The sequence below is a fragment of the Tenrec ecaudatus genome, chromosome 1, assembly GCF_050624435.1.
Source record: "Tenrec ecaudatus isolate mTenEca1 chromosome 1, mTenEca1.hap1, whole genome shotgun sequence".
In the NCBI taxonomy this organism is placed as follows: domain Eukaryota; kingdom Metazoa; phylum Chordata; class Mammalia; order Afrosoricida; family Tenrecidae; genus Tenrec; species Tenrec ecaudatus.
This window is the reverse complement of record NC_134530.1, coordinates 117,397,304-117,413,771: the sequence shown is the minus strand read 5'-3', so window position 1 is coordinate 117,413,771 and position 16,468 is coordinate 117,397,304. Positions and strand designations below refer to the sequence as shown.

At 40.1% G+C, this 16,468-nt stretch overlaps 1 protein-coding gene across 2 annotated transcripts in view; it reads left to right on the top strand.

Moving 5' to 3' along the window:
- Positions 1–16,468, top strand: part of COL24A1 (collagen type XXIV alpha 1 chain) — a 400,055-nt gene that overhangs the window by 23,786 nt on the left and 359,801 nt on the right. The window lies entirely within an intron of this gene.

The window sequence follows — 16,468 nt, the reverse complement described above, 5'->3', positions numbered from 1 at the left end:
ATAAATGGACAGTGGACATTTTAAATTTAAAATCATATAGTTTAGCAATGACAAAGTGAAGAGGAATGGCATTGAATTAATTGTAAAAAAAAAAAAGAACATTTCCAAAAATTAACTTGAAGTACAGTGTTGTCAGTGATGGCTTAATAAACAAATGTGTACAAAGAAGACCAGTTAATATTCAAATTTATGCACCAACCACAAATGTTAATGATGAAGAACATAAATATTTTTACAACCTGCTGCAGTCTGAAATCGATTAAATGTAAAATTGAGATTCATTAACAATGACTGATTACTGGCATGCCAAAATTGGAAAAGAAGAAAAATCAGATGTTAGAAAAGGCAATCTTGATGATAGAAACAATTGCCTGATGAGAGTCTACCATACCAATGGCTTCATTCATCATAATTACTTTTTAAAAGTGCATGGACCTCCTTGGATATATTGCACAGGAATCCCATTGACCATCTCTATGGAAAGAGATGAGGGATAAGTTCAATATCATCAGCCAAGACAAAGCCAGAGGGCAACTATAGAACAGATCATCCATTGATTATATGCCAATTTAAAGGAAGACCAAATGATATGAAAGCAATCCCACTACAGTCAAAGTATGACTGTGAGCACATCCTGTCTGGATTCAGTAGCCATCACAAGGATATCTTTGATGCTCCGGCCACAGGTAAAAACTATGGGAATGACATCAAGAACATCTTACAGGTGGAAAGGAAAGGGGCATTCAAAGGACATGAAAGAAAGGAAATACTAAAATTTGTCTGAAGAGACTCTAAAATGTTTTTTTAATTGTAGAATAACTAACGAAAACAGATATAGAATGAAGTAGGAGAACTGGACAGATTTCATAGGCAGCATGAAAAGCAAGGCAAATGGTTCTAATAAAATTCCCAAGACCTGGAGTTAGAAAACAAAAAGGAAGAACACAATAAATAGGCATCTATTAAAGCTGAAAGAACTGGAAGGAAACCCTGGTTTGCATTATCAAATGATTTTATGAGCCCCCAAAAAAAGGTTTTATGTAGAAAACATGAAAAAAAATGGAAGAAATGCACAGGTCATTTTACCCTCAAAGGATTGGTTAATGATCAATCAAGTTAAGAGCTAGCATACCACCAAGAATGATGAACACAGAAGGAATAAGTTCAACTTACAATATACTGGTTAAAAATCCAGCAACATGAGTGATGGTATACAATGAGGTGCTTCAACAAATGGATGTAGTGCTGTCAGCGTGGATTCGTTCTAGTCAAGAAATCTAGAAAGCAAGCTACTTGGCCAGGCAACTGAAAGAGATCCCTGTTAATGCTATTCTAAAAAGGCAACCTCGTGAATTTGAAAAGAATCAAATATTATCAATAGTATCAAATGCCAGAAAAATTGTATGCCAGTGATTTTTAAATGACTTCAGCTGTACATTGACAGGGACCTCCCAGAAATCCAAACTGAACTGAGAAGAGGATGCGTAGCAGGAGACGTCATTGCAGGTGCCAGGTACATCTTGTCAAAACCAGAAAATATCAGAAAACTGCCTATCCATGTCTTATCAACTATATGAAAACATTCAACTATGAAGATAATAAACATTTATAGATAACATTATTATAATAGTCTGGTTCCCCAAGAGGAATGAAACTAATGAAGTGCATATAAAATACATATATAGAAAGATTTCTTTCAAAGATATGGCTCATGCAATTGTGGGACTAGCAAGTCCTAGGCCCTGGAGAAAGATACCAGATGTGACAGAGGGTCAGGAGAGAGAGAGAGAGAGAGAGAGAGAGAGAGAGAGAGAGAGAGAGAGAGAGAGAGAGAGAGCGACGGAGAGAGAGAGACTTTCAATGAGATGGATCGGCACTGGCTGCAACAATGTACAGAAACAAAGCCATTCTTCTGAGTAGGATGCTGCAGAACAGGGCCATGTTTAGTTTTATTGTACACGAGGTCATTATGAAGTGGAGTTGACTTGGTATCATAATCGCAACAATTATTTATTACAATGAAAGGACACTGACTACATTCAGCTAAGGGAAGTGGGTCAAGTCTGAGAAACTTTTCTGCTCATGGCATTTCCAGTTGTCTTCCTTCTTCTTCCAGAGCGATGCCACTCAGATTTTCAGGATTCTATTTGACTGTGTCGGGTTCTAAAAGTAAGAGTGCCCTGGGCAATATATGGCTTTATCTTTCCAAACATCGAGCAGAATTGAACTAAGAAACAACATAATCTCTGATTTGGAAGTCAATGTAATATTGCGTTTCCCTTACTATTCTGTTACTATTCCTCAGGTGTCCTAATGGTGGAGGGCTAAGCATTTGGTACACGTATCAGCAGGTCCACAATTTAAACCCACAAGCTTTTCTGCAGGAGAAAACCGTGGCAGTCTGCTTCTGTAAAAATTTGCATTTTAGGAAACCCTAAAGAGCCAATTATATGCAGCTCTATCGTATCACTATAAGTCAGTGACAACTTCATAGAAATATCGGTTTATTTATTTTTATCATACTTGCCTCGTGGCAGTAGTGGTTACGTGTTGGGCTGCTAACCACAAGATCAGCAGTTCAAAACCACCAGCCAGTCCTCAGGAAAAAGATGAGGTTTTCTACTCCCATGAAGTCTTGGAAACACAGAAGGGCAGTTATAACCTTTCCGTTAGGGTTACTAGAAGTTGATGGAAGTGAGGTTGATTTGAGGTGATTCTTACACTGCATAAATTTACTCTCACAAGGTCAATAGTTCAAAACCACCAGCCATTTACTCCCATGAAGTTATAGTCTCAGAAATTCCTAGGGGGTGGTTCAACTCTATCCTCTAGGGTAGCTCTGTGTATGATCAGTGGGACAGAGCCCCAATTAAGGCACTGGACACTCAATATTGAATGAGCTTCAATATTTCATTACCAGGAAACTTAGCCTTACACATGATGTCACTAAATGAGGACAAGCTGCTTTCTCACTCATCTGTTTTTCCTTAGCCAATTTTAATCTGTAGACCTGTATTGTCTTATGTCCTAATATTGAGTTTACCAGCTTTCAGTCAATTCTATGAGTCTCTATAGTGAGTCATCCAACCTGAGAATGATGTTGGAGACTTCCAAAGTTACCATCGCTATCAAAGGTGAAGGTGGTCTTAGAGACGCCGTAGCATTTGCAAATAAGTGGGATCTGGTAACTGGATCATTTTCTCACTCAGAGCTGGCCTGAGAGGTGAGATGTTTCTAGAATTACCTCGATTCACTGAACTACATGGTCTTGGATGAGGAAGGATAAGAGGTTAGGTTATCAAATAATACCATGTATGGAACTGCAGCTGCAAATTAATAATGAATAAAGAGGAATTCAGGCAAAGAGAACAGTAAATACAAATAGTATGAGTTCAGAATGAGTCTAGTGGGTTTGAGGCCTAAGAAGATATCGGTTTGGTCGGAGTAATGTAAACTGTGATGAAAAGGGTAGGAGAAAGTATTGGAGAGGGCAGGTAGTATCGATTTCATAGTTCATGTAGAGAGTTTGGATGAATTCTTATTTAATGAGAAGGTCTGATAATGAGAGTGACATGTGTTCATTCACATGATGGATGTTTATTCTGACTACTATGTGGCTGTGGTGTGCTACACTGAGAGACACTAAAGTAAAAGGAACACATTTGAGGGGAAAGACATTGGGTTAGAAATGCTTGTGGAATATTTAATCCCTACTGGATAAATTCAATAGGCAATTGGATATGCAAAGCCTGGAACAGAGGTTTATGAGTCAGCATATGTGGTTGTTGAATCGATGGTTTGGATGAAGTCAGGATGCCGAGTGTTTACAGTGAGAAGAACAAAGCGTTGTCTTGGTGACACCACCATTAATCTTCCATTCCGGCATCATGGAGACGCAGTCAGTTCTGCTAGTTACCACACTAAAGAGATTGACTCGAGAGACCAGGCTGCACTCACACTCGGCCACGTCCCGGTTGGATGACCCTGGGCGAATTATTTAACTTCTTTGCAACTTAGCTTTCACAACTGCTAGATGGGAATAACAAAAGTACCCACATCATCATTGTGTGGGGCCTTTCTACTTAATACAGTAAAGTTTGTAGGAAGTGCTTGTAGATAGAAATATTTCATTATAAATTCTGATGTTACATTATTCTTTTTTTTTTTTTTAAAGAGAGAACATAGTAACCAAACACCACTAACCAAACCCCACTGCCTTTGAGTTCATTCCAATTTGTAGCAACCTGAAGGGACAGAGTAGAACTACCCCGGACGGTTCCAGAGACTAACCTTTATGGAAGCGTATAACCCCACTTTTCTCCTGCTGAGTGGCTGGTGCGTTTGCACCACTGGCCCTGGGGATTGCAGCCCCATGCTTAATGCACAATGCCACCAGGTCTCCTTAAAAAGACCTTATCTAGAGAGCACCGGTTAATAATCAACATTCTTTAAATAGTAACTGGCTTAAACTGGACACAAACGGAATTATTTTGGGGGTGAGGCCACTCATGCACTGAGTAACTTGCTGCAAAACAAATCTACTTACTTTTTGCTGTACACATTAGTATAAAATCTCTAAATTTAGCTGCAAATTATAATTTCGTGATCTCCAGGATCAGGTCTAAATTACACACTAGAGCTTGCTCTCAGACAGAACCCTTCCCTCATTTGGGTCTTCCCGCCTTCTGCAGTGTGCCTTCCCCTCCCGAGCGCTCTCTTCCCTCCTTTACCAAGGTCTGAAGAAAGTATTGCTAAACATATTCACAGTAAGGTATGAAAGATTAAGCTACTAAAATTGTTTTTTTTCCATCCAATGCCAATTCAGGTGGCTACTCAGAGTGTAACCCCTCTGTGACATTTCTGTGGCGGAGCAGTCACTCTGTCATGACTAATCAGTGAGGTGGTGTGGTGGAGCCGTTTAAGAATTTAAACTTTGACGTCAGACTGATTGCATCAGTTACCAGCTGTATGACATTGGTCACGTGTTTAATCCCTTTGTGTCTCAGATCTGTGAAATGGGCATCGACTTTAAACGGGCAGAGATTTTAAATATAAACATGAAATCATGAGATACTACTTTCCTGTTTCTGGATCGCATAACAAAGAAATGGAGTAAATGACAGCAAACCCAGGAAGGATGTGAATTTTCAGACGCCTAACCATTCTGAGGACCCCTGGTGGAACCCTGAGTTGGGTGTTGAGCTGCCAATTCAAAGTCAGCAGCTCAAAAGCACCAGCTGCTCTGCGGGCGGACAAGGCGAGGGCCAGTTCCTTGATTCCTATGTTGTTGCTGTTGTTAAGTGCCATCAAGTTGGTTACAACCCATGGTGGCCTTATGCACAGCGCAAAGAAACGCTGCATGGTCCCATGACAGCCTTACAATTGCTCAGAGGCCCGAGCCTATTGTTGCAGCCAAGGTGTCAATGGATCTAATGGAGAGCTTCCTCTTTTTCACCGTCCCTCCACTTTACCAAGCACGATACCCTTCTCCAGGGACTGGTCCCTTTCCTATAGGATTGCTATAAGTCAGAACTGACTTGATCCCAGTGATGGAAAACATTCTGAGAACAGCACGGGCCACATGGAGAAAAGTCTTCAAGCGCCATCACAACTAACCTACCTGAAGGTGAGGTACATTCCCCAAGTACTAAAGCCTTTAACCCTGGTGCGCAAGAACTGCAGGACCTGGGGACCAGAAGCTGCCCAGGGAACTACAGGAAAGAGTACAGATAATTGCAAAATGGGACAGTATGGACAGATTTCAGGAAAATATGCTAAAATACACTAGCTGAAGTGAAGAATTCAGTCTGCATTAAGTTGCAATGGGTGCTGGGGGGATACTGTGGCAGAAAAGAGAGGAGCTGTGAGCAGATGTGGGCACAGTTTGGTTCAGAGAAGAAGATGGTTTATATAAAGGAGCCACTGTTGACAGAAATGCTGATCATGCTGAAGCAGAGGCTTTGGGGTTTGAGATTTGGAAAGTAATCATGGTCAGCATCTTTTTATAAATTGTTGGGGGTATAAAATGATGAATCATTAAAAGGAGTTGACAGAGCATAAATATGAAAAAAAACAATAAGGAAAAAAGTTAGGGACAAAGTTAGGATGTGCACAAAATTCATTCCTACCAAATGGTGAAAATTCCCACCAAATCCTTTGGCAGAAGGGAAATGGCAAATAGCCATCTCTATGAATGAAGATCATAAAACAGAAAAGTAAGAACTCAAGCAAGAGATGACAAGATAGTAAAGGGATATAAATAAATCATGAACTTGCAGAAGTCAAAGAAAAAAAGGACACCTTTCCATAAGTCAAGATGAAATTGCAAAGTTGGACACTGTAGAAACTGTAAATGCGGAAATTTGAAAATCAAACTAAAAAACTCTGAAGAAAAATTGATTATAAAGATTAGCAGAGAAATGATATGTATAGAAAACAACAATGAAGATTCAACTACTTGGAACTGGAATTTTTGAAGAAGAAAAACAAATGTAAAAATTAGAGCAACTATTCAAATATATTTCATGGAAATATTATTTCATGAAAATATAATTCACTGAATCTTGGCTGACAAAAACACGTAACTATCGGGGATAGGTATACTTTGTACCTGGGGAATTCTATTCAGCATGATGCCTATTGGGCCGTGTTGCTGTTAGGTGCCTTCCAGTTGGCTCTACCCCACAGAGATCTTATGCACAGCAGAATGAACCCCTGCCTGACCCTGGACCATCCTCACAATTGTTCTGTGCATGAACCAGGTGTCGCAGCCACTGTGTCAGTCCATCTTGTAGAGGGCCTTCCTCTTTTTCACCGCTCCTCCACTTTACCAAACATGATGTCCTCTCCAGGGCTGATCTCTCCCGGACTACAGTCTCACCAGCCTCTGCCCTAAGGAGTACTCTGTCCATAATTCTCCCAAGATAGATTTGTTAGTGCCATGAGCAGCACGTTCAATAATTACTTAATATGCTTTGACATTTTTGAATGTTCGGTTTATTCACTTCAAACACACATCAAACAATCTAACAGTCTTAAAACTAACTTAGGTAATTAGCTATAAGGGTAACACAAGATCAATTCAGCATCCTATCAGTTACGGACCCTTAGTCCCGTTAGGCATGGCCTTCATCAGTGTGCTCACCTGGGTAGGGTTGGAGAGAGCAGGATCTGATGTCTTCTCCTGGGTTCCTAGCTCTGAGTTCAGTCTCTCTACCCAGGCCTTTTAAAAAAAAATCATTTTATCAGGGGCTCGTACAACTCTTATCACAATCCATACATACATCAATTGTGTAAAGCACATTTGCCATCATCATTCTCAAAACATTTGCTTTCTACTTCAGCCCTTGATATCAGGTCCTCATTTTCCCCCTCCTTCCCCGCTTCCCTCTCCTGTCTCCCTTCACCCACTTTTCTGTTTTCTATCCCCCAGGGAGGAGGTTATATGTAGATCCTTGTAATCAGTTCACCCTTTCTACCCCACATTCCCTCCATCCTCCCATCACTGGTCCTGAAGAGATCATCTGTCCTGCATTCCCTGTGTTTCCAGTTCCTATCTGTACCAGTGCACATCCTCTGGTCTAGCTGGGTTTGTAAAGTAGGATTGGGATCATGACAGTGGGGGTGGGTCAGTGGAGGAAGCATACAAGAACTAGAGGAAAGTTGTATGTTTCATCGTTGCTACATTGCACCCTGACTGACTCGTATCCTTCCTGCAACCCTTCTATAAAGGGGTGTCCAGTTGCCTACAGATGAGCTTTGAGTCTCCACTCTGCACTCACCCTCATTTACAATGATATGATATTTTTGTTCTTTGATGCCTGATATCTGATCCCTTCGACACCTCGTGGTCACACAGGCTGGTGTGTTACTTCTATGTGGGATTTGTTACTTGTGATCTAAATTGCCGCTTGTTTACCCACAAGCCTTTAAGACCTCAGATGCTATAACTTTTGATAGCTGGGCACCATCAGTTTTCTTCACCACATTTGCTTATGCACACATTTGTCTTCAGGATCGTGTAGGGAAGGTGTACATCATCAATGCCAATTTAATAGAACAAAGTGTTCTTTCATTGAGTAAGTACTTGAGTGGAGGTCCAATGTCCATCGGCTGCCTTAATATTGAACTGATAAATATATGCACATAGATCTATTTCCCCATCCTTATATATAAATATATTTACATATGTACATGCCTGTATTTAGACCTCTAAAAATGCCTTTTGCCTCCTACTTCTTTCCTCTATTTACTTTTACTTTCCTCTTGTCCCACTATCATGCTCAGCCTTCATTTGAGTTTCAATAATTTCTCTTGGTTAGGTTGCCCTTGCTGAATCCCTACCAGGCTTCTTACACCCTCCTTGCCACTGATTTTGGATCACTTGTTGCTCCCTTGTCCCTGGGTTGGTCAATATCACCTCTTTCCCCCGCCTTCCCCTCTCCCATGTCCTCCCGGAACCATCAGTCCCATTGTTTTCTCCTCCAGACTGTTCAACCAGCCTATCTTATCTAGATAGATCTATAGAGATAATAATATGCACCAAAAATAAGGCATAGCAAGACAAAGGAACAAAAGAGAACACAATGATGACAACAACAGAGAAAACCAATGACCAAGAAAAGAATAAATTTTAAAAAAATAATTAAAAAAAAGAAAAGCCTATCAATAGATCAAGGTCTGATTTTTGACCTCTAGGCATGTCCTCCAGCTGAGTCCGATGGGGTGCCATGCTCAGGCCCCAAAGTATATCCTTTGCACTCCCTCGGAGCTCTCTGCTCTGCTCCCCCTTCCCTCTGCCACATGCCCTTAGTGTGGTGCCTCGGTGTGGTGACACTGAGTCTCTAGTGCATCAAGGGACGTCGTGTCTCACAGTGGGATCAGCCATATGGTCCACTCTGCATTGCCTGTTCAGAGTGGGGATATCGTCCTCCAGGCCTGATGAGCCAGGATATGCTCCACTCTCTCTTCCTCCCTTTCATTTCTCCCATGTGCTCTGATCAGACATGTCTCTCTCCCTGAGCTGCAGCTTCAGTGCAGTGCTCAAAAGTAAATTCTTCTGAGGGGAGGGGCAGTTGTCCATGTAGCTGGTATTGGGGCCAAGCCCTCAGGCCCTTCCACTGGCTCCCCTCTCCAAGCCAGGGTGCTGCATTCGCATCCCAGAACACCGGATTTAAGTCTGGTCCCTCTTTCCCTATGGAGACAGGTCCCTCTTTCCCCTTGGTTGGGTCAGTGTCCTATTCCACTGCCACACATCTCTATCTTTTTTCTTCTTCTCCTTTCTAACCCCCTCCATTTTAGTTGGCTACCATATGTACCCCTGGATTTGGTCTGGCCCCTGCCATACCACCTGGACCTCAGCCCTGGAGTGTCTGTATTCAGTAGCTTTTTCCCTTGTGTCCCTTTTGCATATTTCTTTGCTTTTATAAACTTACCTCAGCGGACTCATGTTGTACTTGTCCTTTTGTGCTTGGCGTACTTCACTTAGCATAATTTTCTCCACTTCTTCCCATGCAGCGATATGCTTCATGTTCATGTTCATCACTGCTTTTTAGCGATGCATAGTGCTCCATTGTATGTATGTACCAAATTTTTTAATCCGTTCGTCTATTGATGGAAATTTGGGTTGTTTCCATTTCCTTGCAATTGTGAACTGTGCTGCGATGAACATTGGAGCACAGATGTCTGGCCATGGTTTGTTTCTTGCCTCGTCTGGGTATATGCCCAGTAGGGGGTTTGCTGGGTCATTTTCCATGGTATGAAATTGGTAGCTCAATTTTCATTTGTTTTAGAAATTGCCAAGTTGATTTCCTTAGTGGCTGTACATATCTATAGGTCCACCAGAAGTGGATGAGAGTTCCTATCTTACCATAGCCCTTCCAATACTTGTTGCTTTCTGATTTTTTTTTTGATTGGGCTATCTTAGAGAGTGTTAGGTGGAATCTCCTGGTTGTTTTAATTTTAATTTCTCTTATGGCTAATGATAGGGAACATTTTCTCATATGTTATTGGACACTCAGATTTCATACTCTGTGAAACTTCTATTCAGGTCCTTTGCCCACCCCCTCTGCGGGCAGTTAGTTTTTCTCTTATTGTAAGCTTGAAAAGTATTGTAGATTTTTGTAATAAGGTGTCTTTGTCTGATGTGTCATTGATAAAGATGTTTTCCCAGTCGGTGGGCTCTTTTATTATTCTCTTGGTGAATTATTTCAATGTACACAGCTGACTTATCTTCAGTATATCCCACTTGTCTATTTGTGACTCCTCTGTATTTGCATCCTTCCCTATTTCCGATAGCCTATATATTCCCTGTGCCAATGTTCTCAGGTTTGTCCCAATTCTCTCATTAATGGACCTAATCATTTGGGATTTTATCTCACGGTCTGTGATCCACCTTGAGTTTATCCTTGTGCATGGAGTGAGGTAAGGGACTTACTTCATTTTTCTGCAAGTAGAAATTCAAATTTTCCAGCACCATTTATTGAAGAGGGCATCTGTTACCCATTTGATATTTTTGGGGGCCCTTATCAAATATCAGTTGCCTGTATGCTGATGTTCTTATTTCTGGGTCTTCAGCTCTTTTCCATTGGTTTGAATATCTGCCATTATACCAGTACCACACTGTTTTGACTACTGGGGCTGTATAATATGTGCTAAAGTCAGGTTGAGCAAGCCTTCCCACTTTGTACTTCTTGTTGAGGAGTTCTCTGATAATTCTGGGCTTCTTCCCTCTCAATATGAAGTTGGTGATCAGTTTTTCAAAGGTGGTATTCGTATTGGGATAGCATTGAACTTATATAGTGCTTTGGGCAGAACTGACATGTTTACTATATTGAATCTGCCAATGCACGAGCATAGAATATTCTTCCTTTTATTGAGGTCACTCTTGGTTTCTTGTAGCAGTGTTCTATAACTTTTCTCATACAGACCTTTCATTTTTTTAGTCGGGTATATTCTTAGATATTTAAATTTGTGCTTGGCTATTGTAAAGAGCACTACCTCTTTAATTGTCTCTTCTGTGAGCTTGTCCAGTGTGTAGAGCAGTCCAGTAGACTTTCGTGTGTTGATCTTGTATCCTGCCACTCTGCCATGTTCTTCTATTGTTTCCAACCCTCCACTTGTGGAGTGTAGGGGATTTTCGATTCATAGAATCATATTGTCTGCAAATAATGATAATTTCACCTCTTCCTTCCCCAGATGAACACCTTTGATGTCTTTTCTTTGTCTTATGCTGCTACCTAGGACCTCCAGTATGATGTTAAATAGGAGTGGGAACAAGGAGCATCCTTGTCTGGTCCCCCTTTTCAGTGAAATTGGTTTTGTCTTTTCTCCATTAACTACCACGTTGGCTGTTGGTTGTTTTATATATAGCTTGTTTGGTATTGAGGAATTCTCCTTCTATTCCTATCTTCTTGAGTGTCTTAAACATGAATGTGTGTTGGATGTTGTTGAATGCTTTTTCTGAAGCTATTGAGATCATCATGTGGTTATTATAGTTTTTCATGTCAATGTGGTGAGTGATACTGATGGTCTTTCATATGTTGAACCATCCTGCATCCCTGGTATGAATCCCACTTGGTCATAGTGAATTATTTTTTAATTTGCTTTTGTATTCTATTGGACAGTATTTTGTTAAAGATTTTTGCATCAATGTTCATTAGGGATATTGGTCTATAGTTCTCAATTCTTTTGGGATCCTTGCCCACTTTAGGTATCAGAGTTATACTAGCTTCATAGAAAGAGTTCGGGAGTTTTCTTTTTCTATGTTCTGGAAGCATTTGTGTAGGATTGGTGTCAGTTCTTCCCTGAATGCTTGGTAGAATTCTCCTGTGAAGCCATCTGGCCCAGGGGATTTTTTGGTTACTAATTCCTTAATTACCTTGTCTAGTTCTTCTATTGCTATGGGTCTGTTGGGGTTCTTGACATACATCTGGGATAATCTAGGGAGGGATTATACTTTAAAAATATTTGTCCATGCCTTCTAAGTTGTTGAATTTGTTAGAGTATAGGTCCTCATAGTACTGTGTAATTATCCTTTTGATTTCATTAGGGTCCGTTGTAATGTCCCCTGTTCCATCCCTCATCCTTGAAATTTTCGTTTGTTACTTCCTTTCTTTGGTTAGGTTTGCCAGCAGTCTATCAATTCTGTTAATTCTTTCAAAGAACCAACTTTTAGCTGAATTAATTTTTCCCATAGTTTTCTTGTTTTCCCTCTCCTGTATCTCAGGTGGTCTTGCTGGCTCTTTGATGTCATTCTGAAGTTCGGACAAGGTCTTAACAGGCTTCTCCAGATATGTCCGGGCAGCTTCTAGGTGCCATTCTGGTAGGTGGTTGACTTCTTTTCAGTGACTTTGCAGAGATTCAACATTCCTTACTGGGCTTTTAGTCTGTCAAAAGGCAGCCACTTATGTTCATAGGTGGTATGTAATTCAGCATCTTGCAATGAAGTTCCGGGTTTTGTTAGGTAGTTCCACATCTTGCAAGGTAGTTTTAACATACTCTCATCAGTTAGTCCTTTCTGCAGTCCATGGTGCATTCAGCTTTCTTCTCCAGCACAGTTTAAATGCATCATTTCTTCTTGGTCTTCCTTATTCAGTGTTCAACTTTCACATTTATATGAGGCAATTGAAAATACCATGGCTTGGTTCGGGCACACCTTCGTCCTTGCTTTTCTAACGTAACATCCTTGCTTTTCAACACTTTAGAGACCGTGGGCAGCATATTTACACAATGCAACACACCTCTTGGCCACTGTACTTCTGTTTCCATGAGCATTAATTGTGGATCCAAGCAAGATGAAATCCTTGACAGCTTCAATCTTTTCTCCATTTGGTCCAGTTGTGAGGATTTGGGTTTCTTTACGTTTAGTCCGAGTCCACACCGAAGACTGCAATCCTTGATCTTCATCAGAAAGTGCAAGTCCTCCTGACTTTCAGCCAGCAAGGTTGTGTCATCTGCCTAAAAATATCATTGCATCTCCAAGCTAAAGAACAAGTCTTTGGGAAAGGTTGGTTTGAAAAAAAATAAGTCAGTTATAAATATGGGGAAAAAAATCTAGCTCACTTCAGATTTTTCTATTATAACCTTGAATACACTGGAGTAATAGTTACTCCAGAAAACAATGTATTAGCAAGTAATTTTCAGTATAATGACACTTAAGAGTATAAGACTTCAAACAAACACTTGAAAACTGAACACTCAAGAAATGTTGTTCCCATGGACCTTTCTTGAGAAAATTAATAAAAGATAAAATTTACCAATAAAGAAATGACTCAGGAAACTACCTCAAAGACTGGCAGTGTGAATTAGCTAAATTTAAACTTAACCTCTAGTAGCCTGCTGTTGACTTGAAGCCTTACTGGTACATAGTCAATTAATGCACATTTTATTATATATAGTAAATATATTTATGAAATACTGCACCAACATGAGAGCTGCACATTAACTGTATGTTGTAAAACTGTCTGCCGGCAAAGCTTCAGCAATGGCTTGACCAGCTTCCGTTGCTTTTTACAGTGGTCCTTACACTGAATTCCCTTGTCTGGAAAGGGCACAATTTCAGCTACAGACCTCCATCTGTGATACAAATCAAGCATTTCAATTTTTTCGTGTAATGTCATCCTTTTTCCCCTACTTCCCAAGAACACTTCACTCAACATCAATGACACTCAACTGGGTCTCATTAGATTTTTCAAGGTTTACAATTGTACACCTAATATAATGAAAAAATGCATCAAATCCTGGAGAGATTACGTTTTACTGTTCACAGGGAGCATTACCATCGTACAGTATGTGAAAAGTCCATTTTTCAGTGCATCTGTGTGGTTCAAATCCATGCTGTGCAAGCATCAAACATATATGAATTCTGTGACCACAGCATATTCTTTTGCAGCCATTGGGTTGATGCTGACTCACAACAATCCTGCGGGACAGAGAGAACTGCCCCTGTGGGTTTCCACAACCGCACATCTTTATAGCAGTAGAAAGCCTCATCTGTCTCCATGAGAAAATGCATTCTATATTACATACAATATAAATATATATTCTGTGCATAATATATAATCAATATTCATACATTGAAAATCCTAAGACATAAAAGGCCAAACAAATACTTGGAGAGAGTTTCAAGATGTAAAACTCCAAAGAGATATATTAAGGGAGAGGTTCTATGTATCTATGTCTATGACAATTAATTGTATGATAGTAAACAAAGATAATGGAGGATAAACAACAATAACAATGAGATACAGCTAATTGAAATATATTAATTTCTGTACCCTTAAACATTGTTGAAAGTGCTTATGGGTCATTATTGAAAAGGGACTATTTCTTAGAAAATAGACATTCATTAGGACAATAGAGTTTCAAGAACATAAAGCAGACACACTACACAGTATTCCTTGATCACAATATATTAAGGTATATTCTAATAATGATACTGGAAAAGGGAATATTAATAAAACCAACAATGGAAAGCTACACATTGTCATCCAGTTGATTCAGACATAACGGTTCTCCATCTGTGGATCGTGACCTCTTTGGGGGTCGAACAACCCCTTCACAGGGGTCGCCCAATTCATAACAGTAGCAAAATTACAGTTATGAAATAACAACGAAAATAATTTTATGGTTTGGGGGTCATCCCCACATGAGGAACTGTATTCAAGTGTCGCGGAATTAGGAAGGTTGAGTGCCATTGCTGTAGGGTCTAATAGTATTGCCCCACAGGTTTTCCAGGGCTCTACAATCTTTATGAAAACAGATTTCCACATGTTTCTCTGTGGACTGGCTGGCAGCCTCAAGCTATTGACCTTTCTGTTCAAAGCTGAGTGCTTTGCCAGTGTGACGTGGCGTGAGGGGTCCTTGGGGAAAATGAAGCCCTTGTACTTAAAAATTCACTCAATCAACTTGGGTCCCAGATAAAAGACAAATTAGAATTTCAGGGTTTGCAGAAAACAACAAGAATGACAATAGCATATATCAGAATCTTTAGGATTCAGCTAAAGTACTACTCATAAAAATCAATAGTTTAAATGACTTCACTATAAATTAAGAAACAGAAACAAAGAACCATGTCATCTTAAGAAATAAGAAAAGTTAGAGAAGAAGTCAAAATAGGAAAATTTATTTAATAAAGATACAAATTGAAATTGACAAATAACACTGAAAACAAGCAAAGATGATTGAAAGTATGGGCAAATCTTTTTGAAATGATCAATAATGTTATTGACTAAAGAGAAATTAGAGAAAATATTCAAAATTATAAAAATGAGGTAGAGAACTATGAATAAAGAAAAAAAATGAAAAATCTTGTAAGAGAGTAGCACTGGTTGACACTGTATGTAGAAAGTCTCAATAAACAAACCCAAACACCAAGAAGCAAACTCTGTCACTGAGTAGATGCTGACTCATAGCAACAATATGAATAAATTCATAACTAAAGGAAAAAGAAGTGAATTTACACAACTGAGTTTAATCTAACTTTTGAGTAAAATGATAATCCAAAGTTATTTAAATGCTCTAAGCTACACTGACTTGATAGCAACTAACAACAAGAGAGTCCAGTAAAGGAAATACAATAAGAGAAAACCATAGGCCAGTCAAAATTTATTGGTGTAATTATTCTATATAAAGTCTTCTTCAATAATGTGGCAAATTATCAAAAGAGTAATACACAACTTTTGGGTAGGTTTCATTCAATAACCAAATTGACTGAATAAATGCTCAAATATGTTTGATTTTTGAAAAACCAACTATTTGTCAGAAAACTCAAATAAAAATAGTACTTAAGAAAAGATATATCGACATGAATATAAATGCAAAAATGGCGTGGGGGCCACATTCACCTCTGGGCTGCACAAAGTAGGAGCATCCAATTGCACACGCACCCACGACTGATTGCTTCGAGGCTGAGGTCAGACATGCTGCCACCCTCCATCGCTCCTTCCCCCTGTTCTGAACCAGCGGTACCTCTATGACACTCCACCTCTCAGCAGAGGCAGAGAATCCATTTCCCTGCCAAGTTTGGACATTCGTTGCAATGGTTGCACAGAACTCCCACACAATCCCCATGATTATGGGGATTTGTTACCTACCATAAGCCAGGATCAGAAAACCTTAATGATACAACCTTTGGACCACAGCAGTGGCACTTCTCAGCCAGCAGCCACCAGTCTCTCTGACCCTCAGCCTCTGAGCCACAAAGTCCTTTGGCTTCTATGGTGTTCCTTGGACTCAGAAGTCCACCACTGCCCTGCCTCACAGCCTCATGGTGTCTGCGCTCCGGGCTGTAGCTTCGGGTGCACCTTCAGACAGGACTCACTCACACTCCGCTGGTGGCTGTTCTTTGCTGAGCATCCCAGATTATCTCTCCTACTTCTGAGATGGCACTCTTAGACACAGAGGAATGACAAACTGACCAGTTCCCCCATTAGTGTTGGGCAGGTTCTACTCAATCACGTGATGGGGT